Source organism: Lathyrus oleraceus, chromosome 5 (assembly GCF_024323335.1).
Source record: "Lathyrus oleraceus cultivar Zhongwan6 chromosome 5, CAAS_Psat_ZW6_1.0, whole genome shotgun sequence".
Lineage (NCBI taxonomy): Eukaryota > Viridiplantae > Streptophyta > Magnoliopsida > Fabales > Fabaceae > Lathyrus > Lathyrus oleraceus.
Window position 1 is genome coordinate 578,080,954 of NC_066583.1, and position 11,427 is coordinate 578,092,380.

Sequence of the window (11,427 nt, forward strand, 5' to 3'; positions counted from 1 at the left end):
CTCTTCATCTCTTTTTGTGTCCTTTTCATTCAGGCGCAATCACATTAAGCCTGTTATCCGTACATGCTTCATAATAGAGTGGCCTGTTAGTGATTATGATCTGAGCTTGGGGTTTTCTGGCACATAAATATGTGTAAACCCTTTTATTGGACCCAACTGTAGTTGTGGGGGATCGGATCGTAATCCGCCCTACCGAGTTCAGTGCCAGATACCTCTAAACCAACCAACAGTGGGTACTTCTTTTCTTTTTCTTTTTCTTTTTCTTTTTGTAGCAATTTTTTTACAATTCTTTGGTTTAAATGACTTTGTGAGGGTCACCTATACCGGAGTTGCCTTTTTGCTTTCTTTTATTTTTTGTTTTTCTGGATCATTCACTTATTTGCATCGGTCCCCTACGTAGAGGATGCGTAGGGCGGAGCTGATTGCTAGATAAACTACTGAGGACTTATATGGAAATGATGATTAAGGCCATGGTATATGGGGTTTCGGGAATGATTCCTATATTTACGAGGTCTATGGTGCTAAAATAATACTGATGTTTCGCAAATTTCTCCCAAGTCACCGCATCCTTACTCAAAACATGTCTTTAGAACCTGAAAACTTTCGGAATAACACTGTTTTCTTTTGCAAAAAATTTTGGTGGGGCTAAAGGTATAGGGAGGTAGGATTGTACTAAAGATTTACTATATTCGGTGACTCGTCAGACTCATGCATTATACTAAAAAGAAAAATAAACAACTAAAAAGGGAAATTAAACAACTAAAAACAGCAAATAAACAACTAAAAACAGCAAATAAAACTGAAAATAAAAGGAAAACGATAAATGCTCCTCCCACACTTAAATCGAACATTGTCCCCAATGTCTCGAAATAAGATAAGGAAGGGTTACCTGGCAACCTATTGCTGACCACTAGTGCCCTCGCCATCCTGAGGTGGACGACGGGATCGGGTACGACGACGGTCTCTCTGATCCATCCTCGCCTGTAGGGCATCCTGAGCGGTACTCACGTCTCGAAGGTGACCTAAAATGGTACCCTGAGTGTTTTCTACGAGAGCAATGTGTTGCTGGTGGTAGTGTTGTTGACGGGCCTGTGTATCTGTGATCGTTTGTAGGGACTGTAGAACAGTGTCGTAGGACCTGTCTGTCCTCCGCTGCGATTCTTGCATGAAGTTCATATTATCCTTCATTTGTTGCTGGAGGGTAAAGACTAGGTCGTCATGCCGTTGCTCTCTAGCCAGGTGGTCACGCCACATCTCCTCTGTAATATAGAAGCCAGGAGTGGTACCTGCAGAAGAAGAAGATGGTGCAGTGTGTGGTGGTGAAGGATGTCATGTCCCGCCTCATCAGGAATGTTAGGAGGAAGAGGACCCAAAACAGGTGGAGCATCTAAATCGTAGGTCCAATTCCTCTCATCACGTATATCTGTACGTCTAGTGCAAGGTAGAATAACAGATGGGATGGCTACACCATGAATCATAAGTGTATAACCTCCTTCTCTCCTTGAACGGCATAATTTCATGTCTCTCAGAAATTTTAAGTTAATTGCGCGAGGAGGTAAGGGGTCTAGGGTAGCCATCTCATTGTTCAGGTTTAGTGCCCGAGCAATAGACGTAATCAATCCATCAAAAGAAATCGGTCCCGCCTTATTCAAAGTTAAAATCATATGGGCGAGCATGAACGGAACCGAATTAATTCGCCTATTTGTGAGGCTTCCTTGCAAATATAGAAGCTCTCTAGCGTTAACCTTATTTAGATTCTCCCGGCCAAAAATAGTGCATGCCAACAGATATCTAAAAACTCTGATGGCCGGGTTATGGATAGTTGAGGCAAGAACTCCTTGAAAAGAGTTTATGGAAGTGTTTGATAAACGCTCCCAGAAGGAAAATACCTCAACAGACCATTCGGAATCCAAAGGGGCCTCACAAATAGCACCTTCCCCATGAGGGATCCCTAACAAGCTGGCTAGTTCATCGGTACTGAATTGGTATTCAACAGCGAACATTCTAAATTTGACAGTACCGACTGTGCTAGCAGTGTTAGGGTTGACAATATAAATTAAGTATAAATTAATTCTCCTAGTTTCTTTGACTTGCATAATTTTATAAAAGTAAAAACGAAAATAAAAAGTGAAACTGAAACAAAAACAAAAACAAAAATTAAATATAAATAAATAAATAACTGAAAAATTAAAATGAAAATTAAATAAATATAAAATATATATAGATAAAAAGGAAATATTAATGTATAGTAGTAGTTTATATAATATTCCAAATGCGATAATATAAAATGAGTAATGCAAATACGATAAATAGATAAAAGAGAAATAAAATGAAATGGTGAGATCAGGTATTAGGGGTGTTGTCTGCCTGAGTGGATCCACGGAGCACGGCTATCTCTTGCCTGAGCTCTGCGATCTCCTGATATAGACAATCGGCTTCAGTAGCATGGGTGAGATCAGACACTTCTATCTGTAAAGTTAGGTCCACCACTTCCTGTCTAAGATTTGCAATCTCTCTACGGCACTCAGCAATCTGGGTGCGTATGTCGGGTGTCTGTAATGAATGGTTATTAGAGAAAACAGTGATTCTAGGAGATGGTGGTGTAGGCGTGTATTCAGCAGCGGGTGGTGATCTCGGTGCCTCGACGGTCTCTCTCTGGCCATCTAGAGCATAACTCCAATTCGCTGGATCATGCACACTGGTCATCATAGGGTTTGGCAATGTGAAGTAATGGATAGCCTCACTGTCGACTAGCAATCGGAATTGACATGGGTGGAAAGAAGCTCTCCTCATCAATCCTCTGGTTAAACAGAAATCGATGTCCATGGTAGTGTATCCACAGTAGATCCGAAGATGTGACAGCTTGCAAGACAGACCTAAAGCGATAGCAATCTGTGTGATGATTCCACCAACATGGATGACTCCTTCGGAGGATCTAGAGATACCGCTGAGATTATTCAATAAAAAGTTCCCACATGCTACTGGGCGAGACTGGGATGCGCAAAATAATAGGAAGATCTCCTCTTCACTCAGTAGTGTCTCTGCATCCGGTCTTCCCAGGAAGGAATGTGCTAATATCATCTGAAAATATCTGAAGGCTGGGTTATGTATGACATAAGATAACTGGGTAAATGGATCCTGGCTTCCGCCACCTGATATATCACTCCAAAACTTCTCCACTTCCTTACCCAGGAAATATCCCATAGGTGCCTCCGGGATAGCATCAGGAGTGGTCTGGAAACCCAACAGGTCGCCGAACTCTTTCTGGATAAAGGAGTACTCAACTCCGAAAAGTCTGAAAGCAGCATACCCATCTGGCCCAGAATATGGGTCATAGTCGAATGAACTCAGGAATTCCAAAGTCAGGTTCCTATATGTGTTACTCAAGTCATCAGCGAATTCGTCCCAGTGAAGCTGGTGGCTAAGGAATCGGATACTCGGCTCGATACCCAGTGCCTCTATACAGTGCTGATCAGGGTAACGTGTGGATGCCATAGGGCGCTGATACAAAGCAATGTAGCGCTCCCTCTGAGCATTGTCTCTATAGGCAACATGCATGTCATCAAAACCCTGCATCCTGTAAAAGTTAGGAAAGTGATCCTGAAAATGCAAACCATTCAAATCTTAGTCTCAATGCAAAATAAGATAAAATAAAATAAAAATAAAAAAAAATGTAAATAAATGCGAAAAAAGTAAAATGAAAAGAAAAACCATGGGTTGCCTCCCAAGCAGCGCTTGTTTAACGTCATTAGCTTGACGATTAGAATTTATACACCTGCAGTCATAGGAATTGGTGGATCAATCAGGGTGTAGCATGAGTAGTATGTTGGAATGTCTCCTCCTTCGTAGAGCTTCAGTCTTTGTCCATTTACACTGAATGGGATACAGGTTTGGTTCTTGATTTCTACGGCTTCGGATCTCAGAATCTTGGATACTTCGAAAGGACCAGTCCATCTTGAACGTAGCTTTCCAGGGAAGAGTCGTAACCTAGTGTTGAAAAGGAGAACAGAATCGCCTACATTGAAGTTTTTCTTTATTATTCTTTTGTCGTGATAGGCTTTTGTCCTCTCTTTATATATTTTTGCATTCTCGTAGGCAGATTGCCTAAGTTCTTCTAATTTATGAATGTCTAGGGTACGCTTTTCTCCAGCGGCTAGGTAGTCTAAATTCAATGTTTTAATGGCCCAATAGGCCTTATGCTCTAACTCGAACGGTAAGTGACAGGATTTTCCATAAACTAGTTGATAAGGAGTAGTTTCTATAGGGGTTTTGAAAGCGGTTCTATAGGCCCATAATGCTTCTTGAAGCTTCTGAGACCGGTCTCTCCTAGAAATAGAAACAGTTTTCTCTAGGATTTGTTTTATCTCCCTATTAGATACTTCTACTTGGCCACTAGTCTGTGGGTGGTATGGTGTTGCTACTCTATGCCTAACTCCATATTTTCTTAAAAGTTTGTCAAATATTCTCGATATAAAGTGTGATCCTCCATCGCTTATGACTAAACGTGGTGTTCCAAATCTAGGGAATATATAGTTTTTAAATAGTTTGATTACTACCCTAGTGTCGTTTGTGGGTGCGGCTATAGCTTCAATCCACTTAGACACATAGTCTACAGCTACTAAGATATACCTGTTTCCTAAGGATGGTGGAAAGGGTCCCATGAAATCTATACCCCATACGTCGAAGAGTTCTACTTCCTGAATGTTTCTTAAGGGCATTTCATCACGTCTTGAAATGTTTCCAGTGCGTTGGCATCTATCACATTTGACAATGTAAGCATAGACATCACGCCACATGGTAGGCCAGAATAGGCCAGCTTGAAGAATCTTGGCGTATGTCTTAGAGGTGCTCGCATGTCCACCATAGGGTGCAGAATGACAATGCTTGATAATACTATTTACCTCTTCTTCTGGAATGCAACGGCGAAAGATGCCATCTTTACCCCTTTTGAAAAGGAGCGGTTCGTCCCAATAGAAGTTTCTAACATCGTGGAAGAATTTCTTCTTGCAGTGGTAGTCAAGATCAGGGGGTACTATATCAGCAGCTAGGTAATTAACGAAATCTGCATACCAGGGTACGTTACTTATTGCTAAGGAATTTTGGGGGTGCTCATAAGGATCTAGGTTATCATCTTCAATGGTTTCTACTTTAGCGATCAGTCTATCATAGGCGAAATCATCGTTTATGGGTACTAGTTCTGGTTTTAGATGTTCTAGCCTAGAAAGGTGATCAGCTACTACATTTTCAGTGCCTTTTTTATCTCTTATATCTAAATCAAACTTTTGTAGTAATAGAATCCATTGGAGTAACCTGGGCTTGGCGTCTTTTTTACTTAATAGGTAACGAATGGCAGCATGATCGGTGTAAACAATAATTTTTGCTCCTACTAGATAAGATCTAAATTTGTCTATAGCGAAAACTACAGCGAGTAATTCTTTTTCGGTTGTTGTGTAGTTAAGTTGGGCAGCATCTAGGGTTCTACTGGCATAATAAATGGCATGTAATTTTTTATCTTTCCTTTGTCCTAGAACGGCTCCAACTGCATAATCACTAGCATCGCACATTATCTCAAAAGGTTCCGACCAATCGCGCGGTTTCGTAATAGGTGCTGAGATTAATGCTTGCTTTAAAAGATTAAATGCGTCATTACATTTTTCATCAAAAATGAATTCAGCATCTTTCATTAAAAGTCCGGTTAACGGTTTAGTTATTTTGGAGAAGTCCTTAATAAAACACCGATAGAATCCAGCGTGTCCAAGAAAGCTTCAGAGTTCTCTGATGGTTTTTGGGGGTTTTAGGTTTTCTATAACTTCTATTTTAGCTTTATCTACCTCTATACCTTTTTCGGAAACTATATGTCCTAAAACTATTCCTTCGGTCACCATCAAATGACATTTTTCCCAATTTAGCACGAGGTTCACCTCCACGCATCTCTCCAGGATTTTCTCAAGGTTAGCAAGACAATTGTGGAAATTGAATCCGCAAACCGAGAAATCATCCATAAACACTTCCATGATACCATCTAGGTAATCTGTGAATATTGACATCATGCAGCGTTGGAAAGTAGCTGGGGCGTTACAGAGGCCGAAAGGCATTCGTCTGTAGGCAAAAGTTCCATAAGGGCATGCAAAGGTAGTTTTTTCTTGATCTTCGGGGTGAATAGGTATTTGGAAGAATCCAGAGTATCCATCTAGATAACAGAAGTAAGAGTGTCTGGCTAGACGCTCCAACATCTGGTCTATAAATGGTAAAGGGAAATGATCCTTCCTAGTTTCTTTATTTAATTTTCTATAATCTATACACATCCGCCATCCTCCTTCTAAACGTTTTGCTATATGTTCGCCTTTATCGTTTTGCACGACTGTGATGCCTCCCTTTTTAGGTACTACATGCACAGGGCTCGCCCACTTACTATCCGAGATCTGGTAGATTATACCTCCCTCAAGTAACTTAAGAACTTCCTTCTTAACAACATCACTCATTATAGGGTTTATTCTTCTCTGATGCTCCCTTGAGGGTTTTGAATCTTCTTCGAGCGAAATCCGATGCATGCATACGGATGGGCTTATACCTTTCAGGTCAGAGATATTATATCCTAAGGTTGAGGGGTGTCTTCGTAAAACGTCTAAAAGTTGGTTCGTTTCCTCTTGGCTCAAGGTAGCACTAACTATAACTGGACGGTTCATCTTTTCATCGAGGAACTCATATCTCAGGTTCTTAGGCAGTTCCTTAAGTTCTAAGGTTGGTTTCTTAGGGCATGGCATAGGATCTGGAGTAAGGGATAAACATTCGTAAAGGTTATCATCGATGTAAGGTTCTTTAAAGTCATCATCTTCCTTTATGGGGGTTGATGGTAACTTAATAATTTCTTTTTGTTCTAATTCTCTAACACATTCATCAATGATATCTAAGGCATAACATGAGTCTCCCATCACAGGTGCCATAAGAAATTTCGAAAGTATAAATTCTATTTTCTCGTCACCTACCTCAAATGTCAACTTTCCTTTCTTGACATCTATTATGGCTCCTGCAGTCGATAAGAAAGGTCTACCTAGAAGGATTGGTATCTCATTGTCCTCTTTGATGTCCATGACGATAAAATCAGTAGGGATAAATAGTTGACCTATCCTAACAGGGACATCTTCTAAAATGCCTATCGGATATTTGACAGATCTATCGGCTAACTGAAGTGACATCTTAGTGGGTTGTAATTCTCCTAAGTTTAATCTCTCACAAACTGCTAGAGGCATTAAGCTCACACTAGCTCCTAAGTCTAGAAAAGCTTTTTCGATGACATGATTACCCAAAAGGCAAGGAATGGAGAAATTTCCAGGATCTTTATCTTTCTTTGCTAATTTGTCCTCAGAAATAGCATTACATTCCAAAGGCTTTGGATCGTCAAGTCTACGTTTGTTGGTAAGGATGTTTTTCAGAAACTTTGCATAAGAAGGTATTTGGGTGATGGCTTCTATAAAAGGGATTTCTACATGAAGTTTTTCTATAATTTTAATAAATTTTTGATATTGTTTATTGGTCTGGGTTTGTTTGAGTCTTTGCGGATATGGTATAGGTGGTTTATATGGCGGGGGTGGTACGTAAATTTTATCTTTAGGTTCTTCTCCTTTCTCTCGACCATCCTGGTTTTCAGATTCCTTTGGTTCCTTTACTTCGTCCGGGGGTTTGGTACATTCCTTAGAAGTTTCGGGTTCACTCAATCTTGGGTTTGGTGGCTCATCATAAGCGTTCCCACTTTGTAGGGTAATGGCATTGGCTTGTCCTCTCGGATTTTGTTGAGGTTGTCCAGGGAATTGTCCTCCAGGTGTAGTCTGAGGGGCTTGGTTTAAAGCTACCTGAGAGATCTGGGTTTCAAGCATCTTGGTATGAGTAACTATTTGGTCAACCTTGGTTCCTAACTGAGTAATCAATTCGTTAACATGAATGTTTTGGTTCATGAACTCCTTGTTTTGTTGGGTTTGAGCGGTGATGAAATTCTCCATAATTTTCTCAAGGCTCGGCTTTGGTGGTACAGGTTGCATAGGTTGATTTGATCTAGGGGCTTGATAACTAGGTCTCGGAGGTGCACTATTTTGGATAGGGTTATTGTTTTTATAGGAGAAGTTCGGGTGATTCCTCCATCCAGGGTTATAGGTATTTGAATATGGGTTCCCTTGGGTGTAGTTCACTTGCTCGGAGTGGGTTTCATTCAATAGACTGCATTCAGCGGATTGGTGTCCTTGGGTTCCACATATCTCACAATCCGACGAAACTGCGGCTACAGTATTCGGGTTTGTGTACATATGCTCGACTTTTAAGGATAATGCGTCCATTTTAGCTTGCATCATGCCTATAGAGCTTAGTTCATGCACTCCTCCTTGGGCTTCCTTCTTCTCAACTGTCGCTCGTTCGACTCCCCATGATTGATGGTTTTGAGCCATATCTTTAATGAGGGCACTAGCTTAAGGATAAGGTTTGTTCATCAGAGCACCGCCTGCGGCAGCATCGATGGTCATCTTTGTGTTATAGTGAAGTCCATTATAGAAGGTTTGAATGATTAACCAGTTTTCTAAGCCATGATGTGGGCATGCTCGTAACAACTCTTTATATCTCTCCCAAGCTTCAAACAGCGATTCTCCTTGGTTTTGGGTAAATCTAGTTATATGGTTTCGAAGAACGGCGGTCTTACTCGGGGGAAAATATCTAGCAAGAAAAACTCTTCTAAGGTTATCCCAAGTCGTAATGGAATTGGGTGGAAGGGAATCTAACCATGATAGGGCTTTATCTCTGAGGGAAAAAGGAAATAATCTTAAACGTATTGCCTCAGGAGAAGCTCCATTGGTTTTAAAAGCATATGCTAATTGAAGAAATATTTTTAAATGTTGGTTAGGGTTCTCGGTAGCGAGACCCGCGAATTGTCTCTGTTGCATTAGTTGCAATAGGGATGGTTTAAGTTCAAAATTATTGGCTGGGATAGTTGGGTTTACTATACTAGAACTAGGTTCTTCATTAGATGGTTGAGCGAATTCCTTAAGAGGTCTTTGGTTTTGATCTTCGGCCATAGCTCTCTTAATTCTATGAAAGAATAAATGTGCGCGAGCGTAACGTTCAGGTTCCGCCAGAGGGTATACTAAACTTAAACTTCCGGTGCTGCGAGTTCTTCGCTTCGACCGGTGGGAAATAACCTAAGTCTAAACGATATAACAACAGGAAAATGAAATTTGACGAAATTGGTCCCCGGCAACGGCGCCAAAAACTTGATGTGTGCTTTTTCGCAAGTATACGAACGCGTCAGAGTAATATAAAAGATTGTCGAATCCACAAGACCAAGTGTCAAGATATCGTTATCTGTTGTTATGGTGTTTATCAAAGGCAGTCAAAGTAGGTGTTTTTGTAGTGTGCAATGAAAAGTCAAGTATTTAAATAGATTTAATTAAAAAAGACAGGGTCGAATGTAATTCACGTAACCAATTAATAGTCCAAGTACTTGCTAATAGAACTACTTATGGGCAATGTTTCCTACTTTGAAAAGAACTAATTTAACGGGAACTGTCGCTTTCGCGTATTCAGAACCGAGTTGTACTCCCTAATCAAACCCTCTTATTGTCACTTATAAAAAGGCGTGCATTGCGTTAGAGTAGTAAATCTATTTTTAAGAAATATAGTATCTTGACTAAGTTGAAAAGTATTATAATCTGGATTTCTTAACCAAAAGAGGTTCTTACGAACCAGACTCTAAACTTATAAACGCGTCCGAAAATAGTTTTAAAATCTCTTTTCTTCTTGATGTTAAAAACTCCTAATGAACTAGACAAAGCGCTTTCGCTGTTTTTGAAATAGTTAAAAATAATTAAGTTTAAAAAGACGTTGGACGGCTTTCGATCTTACCCAACGGAATTGAAGTGCGGGAAAACTTAAGTTGAAAGTTAAAATAGCCCTTAAGTGTTTCTACAAACAATTGTACGGATTATCGGTTTAATTACGATCCTTACATTCTAACCTTATAAATTTAGTTAGACATGGTAAAGTAAAAGTGCATTAAAGTAAATAAAAGTAGTGCGAGTGCGGAAAGTAAATAAAAGTAGTGCGAGTGCGAGGAAATAAATAATTTAAAGCGAGTGCGAGGAAATAAATAATTTAAAGCGAGTGCGAGGAAATAAATAAAGTAAAGCGAGTGCTGGAAATAAATAAAGTAAAGGCGAGCGCGGGAAATAAAATAAAGTAAAGGCGAGTGCGGGAAATAAATAAAGTAAAGGCGAGTGCGGGAAATAAAATAAAGTAAAGGCGAGTGCGGGAAATAAATAAAGTAAAGGCGAGTAATAAAAACCTGCTCCAATCGGAGGGCTGAGTAAATTGCAATGCGGAAATGAAAATGGCGGCAGGATTAACTTCCTTCCAAAGTGCTCCAAACTCGATTACAGACTCTATCACAGACTTGATTACACAATTGTGGTAACACTCCAATGCGAAGCAATTACCACTATAAAATACTGAATATATGCCTAAGTGAAACAAATTTGCTTCTGAGTTTGCCTTTGCTCTAAGTTTGGATGCTTGTAAAAGTGAATTCGCATTTCTATTTATAAGCAAGTAAAAAGATGGAAATGACTTGGATGCCCTTCAACTTGAAAATAGGAGGGAACCGTTTTTCCTCTTGTGGTGCCCGCCACAAGGCCATGGCGCCCGCCACAAGCACAATATGGGGCGCCTTAGTGGAAGTAGTGGGGAAATGTGGGAGTTGAGGGAAGTTGAGTTTGACACGTCATGGCTTGGTCTGTGGCGCCCGCCATTGGGTAGGCCATAAGCACAAAATGCTGAATTTTAGGGTTTTAGCCCTTTTTCGCTCCTTTTCTTGATCGGGGCTCCGATTAAAGTAAAAACCTGAAAACAAAGGAAAACACAGTAATAACACAACAAAATGATAATAAAACAGCTAGAATGCATGTGAAATCGGAGTCGAAAATACGTAAATTTTAGTGTGATCAAAGGGCTTGACTGCAAATCTAATAAGCATAAGTCAACTGTGTGACCAAGGTCTAAATGTTAGCTTCACTAAAACTGAACGTCTTATTACTAACAAAGAAAGTGAAGTGATCATGAAAGGAGTCAGGACCAAAGACAACTGTTACATGTGGAGTTCTAAAATTGGTTATTCTTCAAAGGGTACCTTAGTCAAAGAAGAAGGAGTGAAGACATGGCATCAAAGATTGAGCAATCTGCATCTTAAAGGTATGAAGATGATTATATTTGTTGAAGCTGTTAGAGGAATTCCCAACTTGAAGATTGATGAAAGAAAAGTCTGTGGGAAATGTCAGACAAGGATGTCACACCAGAAACTCAGACATGACACCACTTCCAAAGGTTTGGAACTCCTCCATATGGAGTTGATGGGACCCATGCAGGTGGAAAGCCTTGGTGGGAAGAAGTTTGTAT

At 40.1% G+C, this 11,427-nt stretch overlaps 1 non-coding gene across 1 annotated transcript; it reads left to right on the forward strand.

Moving 5' to 3' along the window:
- Nucleotides 1–8,565: 8,565 nt before the first annotated feature.
- LOC127090268 (small nucleolar RNA R71) lies at nucleotides 8,566–8,672 on the forward strand. The gene has a single exon (XR_007791793.1). It is a non-coding gene; the product is annotated as a small nucleolar RNA R71 (small nucleolar RNA).
- Nucleotides 8,673–11,427: the final 2,755 nt, after the last annotated feature.